Source organism: Sparus aurata, chromosome 15, assembly GCF_900880675.1.
Source record: "Sparus aurata chromosome 15, fSpaAur1.1, whole genome shotgun sequence".
In the NCBI taxonomy this organism is placed as follows: Eukaryota; Metazoa; Chordata; class Actinopteri; order Spariformes; family Sparidae; genus Sparus; species Sparus aurata.
This window is the reverse complement of record NC_044201.1, coordinates 26,368,426-26,384,862: the sequence shown is the minus strand read 5'-3', so window position 1 is coordinate 26,384,862 and position 16,437 is coordinate 26,368,426. Positions and strand designations below refer to the sequence as shown.

General features: G+C 40.7%; 1 protein-coding gene across 4 annotated transcripts in view; it reads left to right on the top strand.

The window, feature by feature from the left end:
• Window positions 1-2,429: 2,429 nt before the first annotated feature.
• Window positions 2,430-16,437, top strand: part of b3gnt2b (UDP-GlcNAc:betaGal beta-1,3-N-acetylglucosaminyltransferase 2b) — a 31,147-nt gene continuing 17,139 nt past the window's right edge. The window contains exon 1 of one of the 4 annotated variants that reach the window (XM_030442452.1): window positions 2,430-2,527. The gene's annotated coding sequence lies outside the window, so the exon portion shown is untranslated. Of the gene's footprint in view, window positions 2,528-2,600; window positions 2,895-15,966; window positions 16,079-16,437 lie in introns of those variants that run through there. The other 3 variants (XM_030442451.1, XM_030442453.1, XM_030442454.1) reach the window with 3 other exon arrangements.

Here is a 16,437-nt window from a genome sequence, read left to right as displayed (position 1 = left end):
CTGGTTGTTGTTGACGATGTACATCTTTAAAATAACAGCTGTGCACTGTAATGTAAAATAAACAGGAGGAAGTAGTGCATTTGTTAGATACAATTCTGAACCACAGTTCATTTCAAAGTTGGTAAAGTTGGAAAAGTTGTTTGTCATGCAGTTCTGATGCACCACTGATAAGCTAACTAATTCTTCTCTCTTTTGCAGTGTGACTAAACAGTAAATCCACCGTTGCACACTGAACTCCTTCCTGTCGTCTGGTTGACCTGCCTTCTTCGGGGGAAACCCAGGGTAGTGTGTGGACACAGGAAGACAGCCGGAAACAAGCACGGCCATATCTCTCTCTCTTGTTGTTTGTTTTTTCAGATTTTTGTCTGTTTTTTTAATGGGAGGAAGGCGTCTATCAGTTGTATTTAGCAGGGAGTACCACAATCACAAAGCCGTCGAGTCTTGGGCAGAATTTACAAGATTACCAGTACGAACCACATTAAAATGAAATTGAATATGTATATAATTCTTGAAAACTGTCACCTGTAATCCACTGAGGAGCAACCCTATGTGTGGCATTAATAACCAATGAGGTTAAATGGGTAAGAGTGAACTTGACTTTCCAAACATTCCAATTAGTTGCTTTGTTTTGGCTGCAATTTCAGATTCTGACTACAAACCAGCTCCAAGAAACAACATTTCAGAGTGTGTACAAGGATCGTATAATAACGTGTGAACCTCAGGATTATTATTGATGAGCACAGGCTGGGTGTCCATTGTTTCCATTGAGTGGCCAGCTGTGAGTCTGTTTCATAGAAAAGACGTAAAGCCTCCAGTCCTTCACACAGAGGACCCCCTTTGTCCTGTACTGGGTCATTAGACAGCCTGGGGACTGGCCCCCTGCTGTTTGGAGACCCCACACCCATCAGAGACATACCTCCAAATTCTAACTGCCATCTGGGTGCCTCTTGTTTGGACCCTTCAGAGGTGTTGACTACAAGTTCTGCCGAAAAACACAAATATAAAGAAAAACCAACAAGAGACAAAAAGAGACAATACACAAGCATTTTAATGGGGATGGAGCTGGAGTGTGATATGTGAGTTGAGATATGAAGCACTAATAAAAACAGGATAAACATAACTGTGAATCAAAATTGTAGTAAACTGAAAGTGTTCATGCAATTTTTTGATTTATTCAAACAAACAAGCCTTTGTATAAAATTTGCATCTCTCACTCGACCGTAACAGGTGTAACCGGCTGTCCCAGTTTGTGTCTGTTTGTAATTTAGCAAACACAGAGACAAAAGACACGTCAGCCTGATCACTGTTGTGACTAATCATCTTTGATGACTGGAGGGATACTCCTCTCCAGCCTTAATTGCCTCCCGGCTTTTAGCTCCGTAGTTAATGCAGAGAGATGAGAGTGTTATTGATCTTCTCATCCTACTCTGCCAAGGAAAAGTGAATTAAGTGTATTTCCCAAAATGTCCAACTGTTTCTTTCAGGGAAGATTGATTATGCTTGCCCAAAAGATACCCCAGATTTGTGGGTAGTCTCGTCAGAGAAACTGCCAAAGGGGTGACAGAGCTGACTCTTCCTTAAAAGGGTTGTGAGGTTGTGCGTCCGTAAGCACATGACATAGGCTAAGTACCACAAAACCTGTCATATTATGTTCACATGACCAATACATTACCTGACTGTCAAACCGGGAGGTAAAGGGGGCATTGGTGGGTGGTGCGATCATCATTTTGAAGCATGACACTTCGGGACAATTTATCAGCCATTTTTGTGGCAAGAAATACCAGATATTATTGACGGGTGTTTTTAATGAGACTGTGACAATTTCTTGGGACCAGAACAGTATTTTGTGTCAAAGCATGAAGTTTTTGTAGAACAATAACAAAGTGGTTTTTGTGCCTAAACCTAAACCAGAACATAAGCATTACGCTGCGACAAGGAAAACAGAAAATCTGACCTTTGGAAAGTTGCAATATAAAGAAATTTTGCGTTTTAGCTTATCTGTGGTTTTGCAGGATTCTACTTTGCCAAAACATTTTCAGGCGATTGCTTTGAGCTGAGGCAGGCCGAATGAAGTTGAGTTTTTTTGTCTTCAAAGTGTCACTGAGGCTGTATCTAGACACTGTACAATTAATGGGGTCCACACCATTAATTTTGCAGGGTTTTAAAGGTCCTATTTGTAAGTCAAGTACCGAAGCTTTGGGATCTCAGGTCAAATAATACCCATGGCTGGGCCACCTGAAGGGCCGTGCCTATGTTTACAAGTCACAAACTGATCCATGGATCCATTATTTCTCATAGAATATCTATATTTTCCAACGCCAAACATCTTTTGTTTGCTAACTGAAAGTCATTAGCCGTAAGCTAGCTTAGTTCTTCGTGGTGGGCGTGGCATGCGAAAAGAAACCTCATCACCATAGAAACGAGCCAGGTCATCCCTCCAGTTTGAGAACCAGGAAGTGTTTTAATGAAACGAGCCTGGAATGTAATTGTGGATAGGAGCACATTGATGAAATATAATAATTTAAAGGTAAGTGTGTGTGTGTGTGTGTGTGTGTGTGTGTGTGTGTGTGGCTCCGCCCCAGCCCGTCGGCAGCGCAGCGTCATTGCTGCTGACTGACTGACTGCAGCCGTTGAAAGAAGAGGTCGGTCCTGTAAAACAGTCTTCTGCGGTCGGCGGAGTGAAAACAGCAGAAACTGACGGCGAAGACACGACGTTTGCCCGCCGAATAACACGCATGGATTAAATAACTTCGCCCCAGGTTGTTGGAGCGACTTTGGGCTGACGAGGACGCCCGAAAACAAGTGAGTTTTACCCGGTCTGGAGGAGTTTTTCTGTCAGCGCTGACTAACGTTACATATCGGAGGCGACCATCTAACGTTAACCGCTCTCAGACGTGAGTTAAGTTACCGAGCTACCGTTAAAACTGTAAACAGGCTACATGTGTGGATAAAGAGAAGGGGGGTATGTGGTTAAAACGTGTATGTTTTCCATTAGGAAGACTAGCAAAAGTCAGGAATAAGTGGCTGCTAAACTCCTGAGGGAGAAACGTGATACGTCGGAGCGATGTTTACAGCATTATCCAAACCTGTCCTGAAGTCTGGAGGTGGAAAACGGATTAAAGGGTCGATAGAAAGTTAATCAACAGTTCTGGTGATCGATTAAAGGCACGAAAACACCAAACAGTCGCTGGTTTCGGGTTCTCTCATCTGAATACCTGCGACTTTTCTCTGTTTTTGTGTGATTAAAGTTAGAGGTAAAGTGATAGTCTTAAGGTTATTGGACATAAAAATTGGATGGCAGACTTTTTATCAGGCTATTCGTGGTAAGTGAATGAATACAGGACCAACTTTTCGCACGTAAAGCGTCCCTGAAACCTTAGAGACACAAACATCAACACATGGCGACGCTAATCCAATATTTGAGTGAGATAACACAGAGTACATTCTGAATTGAGCCTTTGTGTGCTGCCTTTTTATATGATGTGAATATATGTATTTAGTCTATCCTCTTCTCTCTCTCTGAAGCCATGATAAACGTTTCTGATCATATGAGCAACATTTTCCAGAGGTTTGGTGAACAGATGTGTGTGTGTGTGTGTGTGTGTGTGTGTGTGTGTGTGTCAAGTAGCTTGCTATGTTTAGACTGAAGAGTCCAAACCACACTTTGGATGAGTCGTCCTCATCCAGTGTGGGGTACGTTTCTGTTTGACTGGAGCTAAATCATGACCAGACACCAGAGGATTAAATGATTGGCCTCTTCGCTGGGTTGTCTCCGATTTACATCTGCAATCATGTATATATGATCTTGGATTCATAAGTCGGTGCATTTTCAAGCTTCCTCTTCTGCTCGCCAGGTTGTAGTCATGATAATGACTCCATTACCGGTATTTTCCTTTGACTCTCAGATGTGGCTAATCTGTTTACTCTGCATCTAATCTCTGCCCTGCATGGTTAGTAGCTGGGATGCAAGTCGACCGATACAGAACAGTATGTACATGGAGATCTTTTGTGACTGCAAGAAAGATGTTTCAGGGAAGAGCATGTTTGCAGTATCAAGTTGCTGTGGTAGAGATAATCATGTTTTTATGTCATTATCGCAGAGCACAAACAATAGCAGCCAGCGCTGTGCTGTATTGTGTGATTTTTCCATTTTAAATTCCGACAGCGTTGGTCAAATGGTTTAACAGAGGCTCTCTGGTCATCTCCAAGCCATTCACATTCAGCACTCTGCATAAATTGCCAATTATTTCTCCACAGTGTATAAAGAGTGCTTGCTTTTAGGTATTTGCTGATGGTCTCTCTAGCTCAGTGGCACTCAGTGAGCAGCTCCAATTTCCAGCTCAAGGACACTTTGACTGTCACAGCATGTGCATTCACCTGTTGATTAAATCAAACCTGCAACCTTTTTCACAAGCAGGCCATTTTCTCTGTCCAGTCTTATGTATGTCCCTCCTCATTAGTATTCCAAACATTCTTTCTGCAGGGAGGCAGTTTCGTGCTCGTGTACCACACTCGCTAAGATTAAAATCAAATCTTACTGAAGATTTCGGGCCAACATTTAACATGGGATGGGATTAATAGTGTCTGGTGTTTTCACGCAACACTAAATTTAATTGGTACAACTCTGAGACATGCACGAAAGTGGTGTCACGTCATGCACTCCTCTTCCTTGTTGGATATTTTATCTCTTTTGGCAAGTGTTTGATCAGCTCCATGTCCTGAAGATGGATATCTAGCATTGACTATTTTAAGTTTTCCAAGAGTTCACATTAGGATGTGGAGGAACGTACGGCACTACGCATCTATGTCTAGATGGTGGGCATGCATAGAAAGATCGTGGGCGGAAAAAAAATTAAGTGTTCTTAATCTGTTTGGGCTTTCAATCCAATTAATTTTGGAAATTAGGCCCCAAGGGTTTGTTTAAACAACACGATTTTCTTGTGAGCATTTAAAGGAGTAATTAATCTTCAAAAGTGTGGACAAGGTCTCATTCAGATAAAATCAGTCCTCCCATTCATTCTGAGTGTGGATGTATAAGAATTTTAGGTTTTTTGTTTTTTTTAAACTCCCTAACTTCAGTATCTGCCCTCAAAAATCGAGTGTTGGTCAGGCTCTAGTGACATGACATGACACATATAGGCCAAAACAAACCACATGCTGAAACAATCAGAGAATTGGCCCTGAGTTTCTGTCATGTTGCCCCAAACAACATTGAGCTGCCAGGAGACTGCACCAATAGGGAGGGGGAAACAAACTCTGCAAACTTGTTGAAGATGAACAATGCCTCTCTGAAGGTGTTGTTGCTCTTCAGCCAGAAACCGGGTGCTTTCCAGGCGGAGTTCAAGGACCAAACGATGATGCTCTCTCAGTTGCTGTAGTGGCTCATTTGGTCTGAATACCCCAGCACAGCTTGTAATGATCAGTCTCTTCACTAGTCTTCCTTTCAATTCAAGGTCATTAAATGTAGCACATCCCAAATAGGAGATATGGAGATTCCCAGGGGTTCTGCTAATTATGGTGACATCCCATCAGGTCTGTACTATAACCAGTAACCGTACTGTCATCATTCATGTTGACACAGAAATCTACACTGTCCTGTTTGGATAGACTGTCACCCACTCCCTTATAGTAGATTGAATTGTACGTTATGTAGTGAATGTGTTTTACTGGCTCGTAGCCCAAGCTCCTTATCACTTCCACCTTTCAGTAAGCTTACCTAACAAATCTGCAAACAAGAAAGGCTTTATCTGTACATTTACAGTACGGAGCAACAAAAAATGTTGACAGTTGAGCAGATGGGAAGGCTACAGTAATATAATGAACTTCCCCTTGTTAACTCCATCTGCATGAGCAAATGAAAAGTTATTGCATATCCGGTAAGGCTGCCCGATAAATCAAATTTCCATTTTCATCACGATATTAACATGGGCAGTACACACAGCGCAAAAGACTGAAAAGACCTACACGAACAATTCAAAACTAACGTTAGCCATCATTAACTGTATAGCTGATAATATGCAAACCTCAATATTTGTTTATTTGTTGCAAGTTATATCGTCATCGCAATATTGAACAGTAGCCCTTTTTAGATAGAAAAGGCGGCACATTTGCTGCAAGGTAAAGGGGGCAATGTGCCGCCCTGTCTGTCTAAAATGGAGGTGTTATATTCCTCCTTTTCCAAAAGCCGCCACTTGGCCGCCACTGAGGTAGGTGTCTCAGATTTAGATAGCAATCAAGGCGGAAATAAGTGTACCCTCCGAGGCGGAAAATTGGCAGATCAAAACAGACCCCCAATTTACGGCCCTCTGTCTAATTCTGCGGACCTAGCCGCAAAAAGGACAGCCAAATTGGCGGCTTGCTGTCCAGTATAAAAGCAGCTAGCGTTATCGCACATCGCAGATTTTCCTCATATCGTGCAGGCTTAATATCCGGCTGTGTACAGATACAGCATTGGTTTACAAAAACACTCAGCAGTCAACCAGCTCTCATGTTCCTCTGGGTGATGACTGTTTCCTTTGGTTAATCTTTTAAGGAATTTTCATTTCCTGTGTTTCCCACCAACACTATCTGTTTGTCGATGAAACTCATAATAACTCAGTTTCATCTAATTCCAGTGGACATCCAGAGCAGAGATACTCTTATTTGGCTCACTGGGTTTGTCCAGCTTGTGTAAATGCAGCTATGACACCAGCAGACCAATAATCAGGAGGTAACACAACCAGCAATGTTGGGAGGCGCAGATTATTCTTATTATTCTTATTTTTTATTTCCATTGCCTCAGTGGGCTCTTCAATCTGTACAGTGTCCTTTGGCCTCGATTCGAATAAGGAAAAACTCCCCAGAAGAAAAACCTTTGCTCGCCAGAGTTAAGAAGAAGATTGATATCAGTTTCATCTCTGTACAGTCAGTAGAGTTGGAGTGTATCCTAGCTGAGCACTCACTGTAAACAGAGGAAATCAGCTGACCTCCTTAAATGATTAAAAAGGATTCCTATCAGTAACTTTTTAAAGCTGTTTTTATTTAGATGATTTATCATTTTAGACCTTAAGTTGGTCACGTTATGTCAATGGACTCCGCTTCCTCTCCTGATGTGGCATCTTCCTCTGTCAAACTGCCAGCTGCCGTTCAAGATCAACTGGTTCTTGGAAATTGATGCTCTTTTAATGTGTGGTTCCATTATGTAGCTCGCAGCATATAAAACTGGACCGCTGACATCATGAAATACATGTGGCAGCTCCTTTATTAGTAGGTTTAACTCTCTTTATCTTGTCTTGTTTTCAGGTTGGATGGACCGGGTTGAATTTTGTGAAAACAGAGAAAATAACTTACGCATCTGACACTGTGTGTAACGTTTTTTTAAGGGATGACGAACTGAAAAAAAAGGCTTGATGTGCAAAGGATACTACTTACTTGTATTTGTATTGATCCATACGTTAGATAAACAGATGAGTTTACTTCCATTATCTTTGTTGATGCGGCCTAGCCTGGAACGTAAACATGAGGCACATTACGTCTAGCCTACATTTAAATTATTTCTGCTGTAAGGAACGCATAACCCAGTCTTTTATTTTTCCCTACCCCTAATAGCATCAGAAAAAATTGACAGAGGTCTGAAGCAATACTTCAGGATGTACTATTACCCTGCTTCCTGTCATGATATGAAACAGTCTTATTCATAATTTCACCCACACTCTCCCCCCTCCAACTCCATTCATTAACATCTCTTTTGGCTAAAGTTTACCTAAGGAGGATACAGAAGTCTGAATTGTTTCTTCTGATAGACTTTGGCCGCTGTGATCTCAGAGAAAGACATATCAAAATAACATAAAAGTTTTAAAGTGACTCCTCCAAGTTAATCCTGAGTAGAGAGCCAGGCCAGAGAGGGCAGTTTTTGTTTCTTCTCGATCACTAATCGTGCCTTTAAGGAGTCTAAACCCAAGTGTGTGTTTCCCTAAGTCGAAGGCAGCGGCTGCTGTTAAAGTGCTTGGCTGCCACTGTTTTCCGAGATCCATTAAAAAGGGCTTACAGGGATATACTGCTGTATAGACACAAGTAAACCGTAATGTTGCAGTAATTTTGCCGACAGCAGTAGCTCCTGACTACGGTGAATACATCAGTGGGTTTAAACTCTGTGTTAGCATTAATGACGAGGGGGGGAAAAAAACTGTTACTGGCACCTTGCATGTATTCAGCACAGCTTAGTGCATTTAGGACAGTGACACTTGTTTGTTTTGTTTGTTGATTTTGCTCTGTGCCCTAGAGGTTAAAGTGGTTTTAAAGTTCGGGTGTACCCTTTTTCTGTGAGTAAATGTCTTCAACACACAGACTCTGCCAGGTCGACACTGGAAACTACCTTCACTTCTTGCTTGTTTCAGTATTTTCCACATTTTCCATTAATTGTACCTTTTGAGATCATTGTCCTGCTGGGCGTTGTGTGTGAAACAGGGAAAAGTCCTACATTACTCATCCAATTTGGATGTGATCACCCTTAAAGTTCAAGGGCAGCACTTAGTCCATAGTGGATATTTTTATATTTCACATGTGTTGAAATCAACTCAAAACAATAATAAACTAGACCTGGGTATCGCCACTGAATTACAGTTTTAGTTTGATTCGATTGGGATTTGTTTTGGGGTTGTTTCAGAGAGTACCAATTTTGCTCGAATATTATAGACATTCTGAAAAAGCAGTTTTAAATTTTACAAGCATGACTGGATATCGAACTTTGAGACTTAATGACACTGACCAAATTGCCTCGAAAGTATTGAAAAATGTCTTTTAATACAACATTTCAATACCTTAGGAGTTTATCTCATCCGCATCATGGGGCCAATAAGCATGCAGCGTGCTTTTTGTGCCAAGGTCTAATAGTACTGGTGACTGGCAGTCTGGAGGCATACAGGAAAAACAGTAGGCTACGCCCAGATACACGGCTCACCACGTGTTTGTGTGACATAATCTTTTCTTAGAATGTATTTCCTAGAATTGGTATTGACAAAAGTATCATATCAAGATTCTTTTATTAACAATACCCCGCCCTATGTATAAGTAACCCTCGAACAGGTCGCATTATTGAGAATATTAATGTTTACATTGAGAATTGAATCAAAAGATTTGGGGCATTAGTGGTAAATATCTGAAAAATGAATAGATACTGCAATGATTTAAGGAGCTAATTATTAAAAATGCTGTGGTGTACAAACAAGAAAGAAAATGACAGATTGTGGCCTGTGCATCTCTAAGAAAAGAAAGAAATGTATAGAAACTTTACCATATAAAACTTCCTTCAAGGCATTCAAATATAGATTTCTGAGTTTACAAGATGTACCTGAATGCACCATGAAGCCCCTGTCCCTGTAGAGAGCAGATAACAGAGACTGTCAGCATAGTTTTTATAACTTGACTTATATGGTCCAATATTTACTCACCGTGTGGTGGAATGCCTCTCCAAGATTTACTCATCAAACAGGATGTCTACCTTACTTGGTGAGTGTTAATTTCCAACCCTGTCACGCATCCATATAGACTATGGAAATATTATAAGATCTGTCTCTGGCTTTTATGAACCAATGTTACATAATTCAGATTAAGATCTGAGTATCTTTCATGTCACTATTCTAACTCATCATAGCTGTTGTATCAAATAAGTTCTTAGATGTCACGGGTATGCAGCTGGTATCTTCCCGATGAGTGTCCGTGATACTTCTCTCTTCTGTGTGCATATGTGTGTAGTCACTTTCCAGCACACAAGCAGACTGAGCGGAAAGGAAATGAGGAAATGTACCTCCGGCAGATTATCTCGGGGAGTCGGAACGTTTGATGATGGATAATAAACTGTAGGGGTGTTTGGCACAGTGTGACATGAATATGACACCAAGAAGTCACTCAGCAGAGCAGTCCTGAAGGAAATAATGACGCTGAATGAACGTTCTCTCTGCTGCGCTGCAAGTTTGCAGAATTGGTCACAGTCCGATGGGAGAACTAAAGAACCTGTAACCTTAAGTGTAGCCATTGTCACCTGTTCCGCTTTTTGTTTCTACTGTTCTCTGCTGACTTTGTTGACACTTTTCTGGAATTACATTTCAGCTCTGCTCGGGAAACGATGCTAAATCTAACTTCCATCCTCTCATTGAAAGGAGGGCGTACGTCTTGTACACAGCACCACAATTAATAATGCTGGACGTGTGTATGGTTGCTGTGGTATAGCTGTTAGATGATATGAAAATCGCTGGTTTCCATAACATTGGTGTTGAATTTCCCATATTATTTGTATTTTAAATAGATTTGGAATTCCAGAGCGCAGTTTTTGACAGAAGTGTATTATACGAGAAGCATTGTGGTGTTACAGAGACCTCAGTCCACTAACCATGTTCTCCTGACATAAAAGGAACATGATTGTTTGGTACAGACCCTATTCATCATCATCATTTTTATATTTTTTGTCAGTGAAAATGACTGGCAAAAAGTACCATTCTTACTAATACAGTGACTCATATAACAATATCTGTTGAACTAACTGCAATGTTATTTTTCTTGCATATAGTTTGGAGCTGCAAAGACTGTTTTTGATAATTGTTTAATAGGTTTGAGTGATTTTCTAAGAAAGACAGGTCAAAAATCTTTGATCCCAGCTTCTTAAATGTGAATATTTTTATTTTATTTTATTTTTTTTTCCTGACTATCTTTGGGTTGTGGAAAAACAAGACATTTAAGGATGTCGTCCTGGACTGATTTGAAAAGTCAAGGGTAATAGATGTTTCAGCAATGAAGCTGAACAAATAACAGATTAAAAACAAAAACGAGGCAAAGCTTAGAGATTCATGAAACAACCTATCAATTAGACGATAAACAGAACATTCATTTTAACCTTGGATTATTGTCGTATAACTAGACATTGAGGGATTTTAGACTGACACTTGAGTTTGATGTGAAGGTCACAAGTTTAGGTTATGGGCGGCTCTAGATTTAATATTAAATTCCGTTAAATTAAGAGGAAACGTGCCTCTTGAGTAAAGATTTGTCAGCTGTTTTGTTGGGAGGTTCATGGTTCTGTCTCTCCTGCCTGTTCGCTGTTTGTCAGGGATGACAGTTTGGTTGATGAGGCAGCATACAGTGCTTGGGCAACAGGATGTGACTGCTGAGAGTTAGGCAAAACACACAAGGATACTGCACAGTCGCAGAGGAACTAGTTTTACATCCCACAATGTCACAAGCACAGTTTGTCTTTGAAACGTTGCAATCGAATAACGGACACTTTAAAATTTTCTTTACAGTGAAATTACGGATGTAGAAGTCGAGGTTAAATATGTACAGAAATATGTTCTTGCTGCTTGTGCCAGAAAGTAGGACACGCCAGTTCCCCGATAGGTTGCAACCTTGTCTGCACCATTGTCTGCGCTCTTCCTCCCTCTGTCCAGTACACCCTTCCTGCCGTCAGTCCCTAAGGATGCACAACACACTTATCTATTTACAGTTCATAATCCAGATGTGACGACCGATATACAAGTTTTCTGATGTTTGCACAGGAACCATTAAGAACTCCTTCGCTTCCGAATATTGAAAGGTTATCTAAGGCTCCAGTGTCATTATGTGACATATGGTGACCGTCTCCTGTACTTAATTACCCTCTTTATGCACAGGAAAATCATAATCTGATCATCCTGATCTGATTTTAATTTTAGTGCAGTGGCAGCAACACAATGGGTTAGACACAAACATGTTCAACATATAGACACTTCAGTATCCTGTTTTGAAATGTGGTCATGTGTGCAGCACATTGTGTCGTGTCAGAGGAAGGGAAGTGTGCTGAGTGGGTGTGTCTCCCTCAGTGTGATGGAGTAAAAATGGATTATTATCTGGAAAAGTGAAGAAGGGCAGATTTTCAACAATAGCTGACAAAGCTTCAGGTGGTACTGACTTGTTTGATGTTTACTGAACTGGAATTAACCGGGGAGTTGTCCAAATGCTCCATCCCTTCAAAAGCTTCATGAGACTATTGCCTCCCTCAGTCGATTAATGTTAATTGCATTAACATGAGCACTGTGTGTTATTTCCCTGACACTCACTTCATATACTGCCGCGCATTATCTTATAAGCTCTGTGATATTTTTCAGCGCTTCTGCTTTGTTTTTCTCAAGATGTACTCGGTATTACCCAGAGACTGTATTTCTCTGGCAGTCTCTTTGCCTTCCTGTAATAACTGCTGTCATTAGTTGCCATTTTCCAAAGGCAGACAACCGCTGCCACCACAGCTGCAGTGAGGCTTTCTGTCAGTCTGTCTTTAATGGATAAAGTTAATGACTGCGGAAAAATCAGCAAGAGGAAAGCCAAAAATCTCTATTTTTTACTTGCAGATATGTGCTTTATCGCCCCGAACAGCACATAGAAAGGCTGCATAAACCTTTACATTACAATTACGACACCCTAAAATCGGACTGCATTTTTACCGCAATTGTGCTTGTTTTCAAATTGATTATTATTTTGATATTATTTTGGTGGAAAGGGCGTTCAGTTGACACCAGAATCTGCATTTCCCCTCAGCTCTACAGACTTCTACAGGCTCCAGGGTGCAACTATTCTAGTCGCAAACCCATAAATTTGTCAACAGTGACTAGAGATTTTCATTGGTAGCACAAGTTCGTCTTAAATTTATCAGGTCAGTTTATGCTCTATAGTATACAGTATATAGTTCCACACTAAGTTTAAACTTCTATATCACTGATTGTTTATTATAATACCCCAGTAATATTTTGGACCTGTTGCATATTAAGAGGTCACTTCAACCATAGTAACACTCAAATTCAGAGTTTTGTTTGTGGTGACCACAGCATTTAAAAAACAGGATTACACGGAATAATCTGACAGTTTTCACTATTTTCAACAATCGCTAGGAAGTAGGCCTAGTTCCTGATAGTGCAGCTCCTGATGAAAGTGAGAGCTATACATTATTCTAAGCAGCTTTTATATCTCTTCATATCTCCTATCATGTCTCATACAGGCTGCTTGTACATTATAAACTGACTTATAAGCTTTCTTGTCAATAATGTAACTGCTATCATTAATGTAATGCTGCTTTTCTAATACCATAAATGGTAATTTTTTGGATACTGTTCAAGTTATGATCTTTGAAACTATTTTTACCATATAATCATGACATTATACAGTACATGATTATGTCTGCAGCCTGAGGTATCTACACGCTGTCTTTGCTCATCATGTCACACTGTGAGTCATGTGACAGAAATACACTTGGCATGTTTGTGTAATGCATTAGCTGAGCATTGACATGAACAGACACACACACGTGTGTGTGTACACACAGCTTTACGTTTAGATTACGTTGAGTGTGAGTGAACGAGTCGCGCCGGAGAGAGAGCTGACCTTTAGCTTGCAGAGTCAGAGTGACAAGTATTTGTTGATAATTAGAAATTCCTTTCTATTTTGAAGCGTGTGTGCGAGTGTGTCGTAGGATGGAAGGTTTTTATTTTTTGCACCACCATTTTGTCATGTTCACTTTAAAGACCTGTGTTTATTTAGAAGATTGAGTGAGAAGGACACATGTTGAAACTCTCCTGTTATGTTCAGGATTCTCTCACGTGCTGAAGGCTGAGCCAGACGCAATCAGCTGTAGGCGCACTGAGTCATCTCAAAGCAGACCTCCACAATCAATCAATGCTCCGTCAAGGCAACTGAATATTTAGGTTTCAAAGAGATCCATTATCCAGAAAAAAGAGACAATTATGTACATTTTTTAAAGACTCATCAAATAAATTATGCCCCTGTTAAAAGTTGCTGTGGATCCTCATACATTAAATGTTCAGACAGACCTTGTAGTTTGCTGACTAATAATGGGCACTAAAATGACAGAACTGGTTTCAGAAGCTAAAGATATAATCAGTCAAGCCCACGTGTCTGTTATAGCTGATGTGCAACCTTTAGCCCTTTGTGAATACTTGTGTTGACTGTCGATATTTAGTGGGCAGCCTCTAGCTCTCTCCACTCCAGCCCTCAGGCTATTTATGGCACTCTCTCTTTGCACGATGTCGCTATTAGGCCCACGTTCCCTCATGCCGTAACATCCTCTTATATTCTTCTGACCCGGGCCAAGTGGTGCTCAAAAATATCTCTTTGGTAGTTGTGATCTAGACGGGCGTAGGTTGGAGGACTGTCTGATATATCATGGGTGTTGTCTATTCCTGCTTTTAATGGCTGCAGTACAGTAAAGTGATGTCATTTTCTGATCTTACAAGACTGTCCTACTTGCTCTAATACTTTCCTTTATATACCTAGTCATTAAATGGATGTGACAGAATGTTCTTTATCAGTTGTGTTCATACTTTGTGAAAGTACCTTGTGAAGAGATTTTGTTTATCGTTTAAGACAGTTTAAAGACCATATTTCCAGCCCTAACTCAGAGTCTGTGCAAAGTCCTTTACATACTCCATTTTTAAGACATGAAATTAGACCTATAGCAATTAAAGCAATATTATGTAGAATTTGATCATTTTTGTGCAATTTGGTTCCCACCAACTCTTCCTCAGTGCAACACAACTGTCTGTATACAAATTCCGGGTGTGCGTTACAATTTGTCAGATGTAATGTAGCGTTACATGCTGACCACAAACAGAACTCGGCAAATCAAAACAATGCTATGTCTTCAGGTCAACATTCATGCTCAGGAATGTTTGCTATGCGGCAGTCAAAGTCAGCTCAAGCGCTGCACGCAACTTGGAACAGACGGCACGCCAAGCTAATGTAACCTGAACCAGAGAGAATAATACCTGGCTGGAACATGCTGCTAGATAAACCTCTGCTGAAATGGTCTGACTGGGCTTTTAAACAGAACTAGCAAGTTGACAACTTTACTAACAGCCAGACCATCAGTGACACATCACAAGACATACAGTATAACTTAGCATGCCAGCTAATATTATTGACTATTCAACTGCACCAAGTCCAGCTCCTTGTCTGTCTACAGCCTTTTTTATTTCAAGAAGCTGTAGCCGAAGAGCCTCAGACTCCCTCACTGTGTCTTTTTCTCTTCTTAGTGTTTTCCACCAGTGACCTCCTCAGTCTGTTCACCTCTGTCATGAAGTGAGGCTGTTGATCCTAGTTCTGTTCCCAAGCTCCGATTCTGGTGCCCACTTTAGCCTCAGACCTGAAAACCTCCTGTGATAGTGGTGTAAACTCCAACACTCCCCCAGACCCAGAGGACATTTTCTCCATAGAAAATGATCCAGTTTCTCAAAAATCAGTGATAGTTGTTTTCTCTAAATCATAATGCACTGTGATCCTACCTGCTCACTGAAGTTACATTGTGCAGACACGAGGGGATTTTAAGATTAAATCGTTACACAATGTTGCTTTAAAAAGTTAAAACAGACACACAATAGTAAACAAAGTGAAACACCTTATTAGGCTGACATGCTGATGCTCACTGATGAAAGATATTAATCATGACTCTTCTTTATTTGTACAAAAATATATATAAAGTAATAATGATAATATGTATTTAGGCCACTTGTAGGACATTCATGCTGACAGTATTTCGAGCAGATGCATTTTTAGCATGGCTGGTTGTGTCACATCGAACTCCGCTGGGGAATTTAAGAAGTAGAACATGGGAGAACCATTTTGTGTCAAATAGCTGGCAGGGAACGAGAGCCTGTTAAATTCAGAGCCAAATCTTAAAACTCAACCCTAGTTAAGACTTTCTGCCTTGTGTAAGCGCCCACACATAAATGCTTAAACCAAAATGCCACAAACATTTTGCCTTAATGTTCAGCTCGCAAACTGACATGGCTCCTAGATCGTTGCATGTTCTTCCCCGATTAGTCAGACATCTCGTCAGTGTTGAGACCTGATGTTCCCTCATCGGCAGACACACTCTCCTTATCTGCTATCACACTGTCACAGCACTCAGGAATATGAGTCTGTCTTGGCTTCACTTGCTCTGTTCTGGTGACCTCTGTCACACCCGTAACTTTAGGACTTTAGGGAGGATTAATGCTGCACCGACTGCGTGTTTACTCAAGAGCTCACCATAAACTCCACACACTCGGCTCTCAGATATTAACAGGTTAGTGAAGATGATACACCTCCATACTTTTTGAGCCTCTTTCCACAGTTTGTCTGTACAGAAATGCAGGTTTGTACCGATCAGTTCAGCTTCACTAGTTTCATTCTCAGCTGCAAACAGAAATGGCGGTTAGCTTTGACTATGAACCTGAATATGGCAGTGAAACAAGCCAGAAATTATTAGAGATGTCAGGCAACCTCACACGCCTTGAACATATCTTTTTAATTCTTTGTGGCAGGTTGTGATGTGTGAGTTTGAGTGAATCAATTTGGGATCTCAGGGCTCCCAGAGAGTTGGATTACGCTGGGCGAGCTGCATGGAGACATTTTATGTTTAGTTTTTTGTTTTTTTATTTAGCC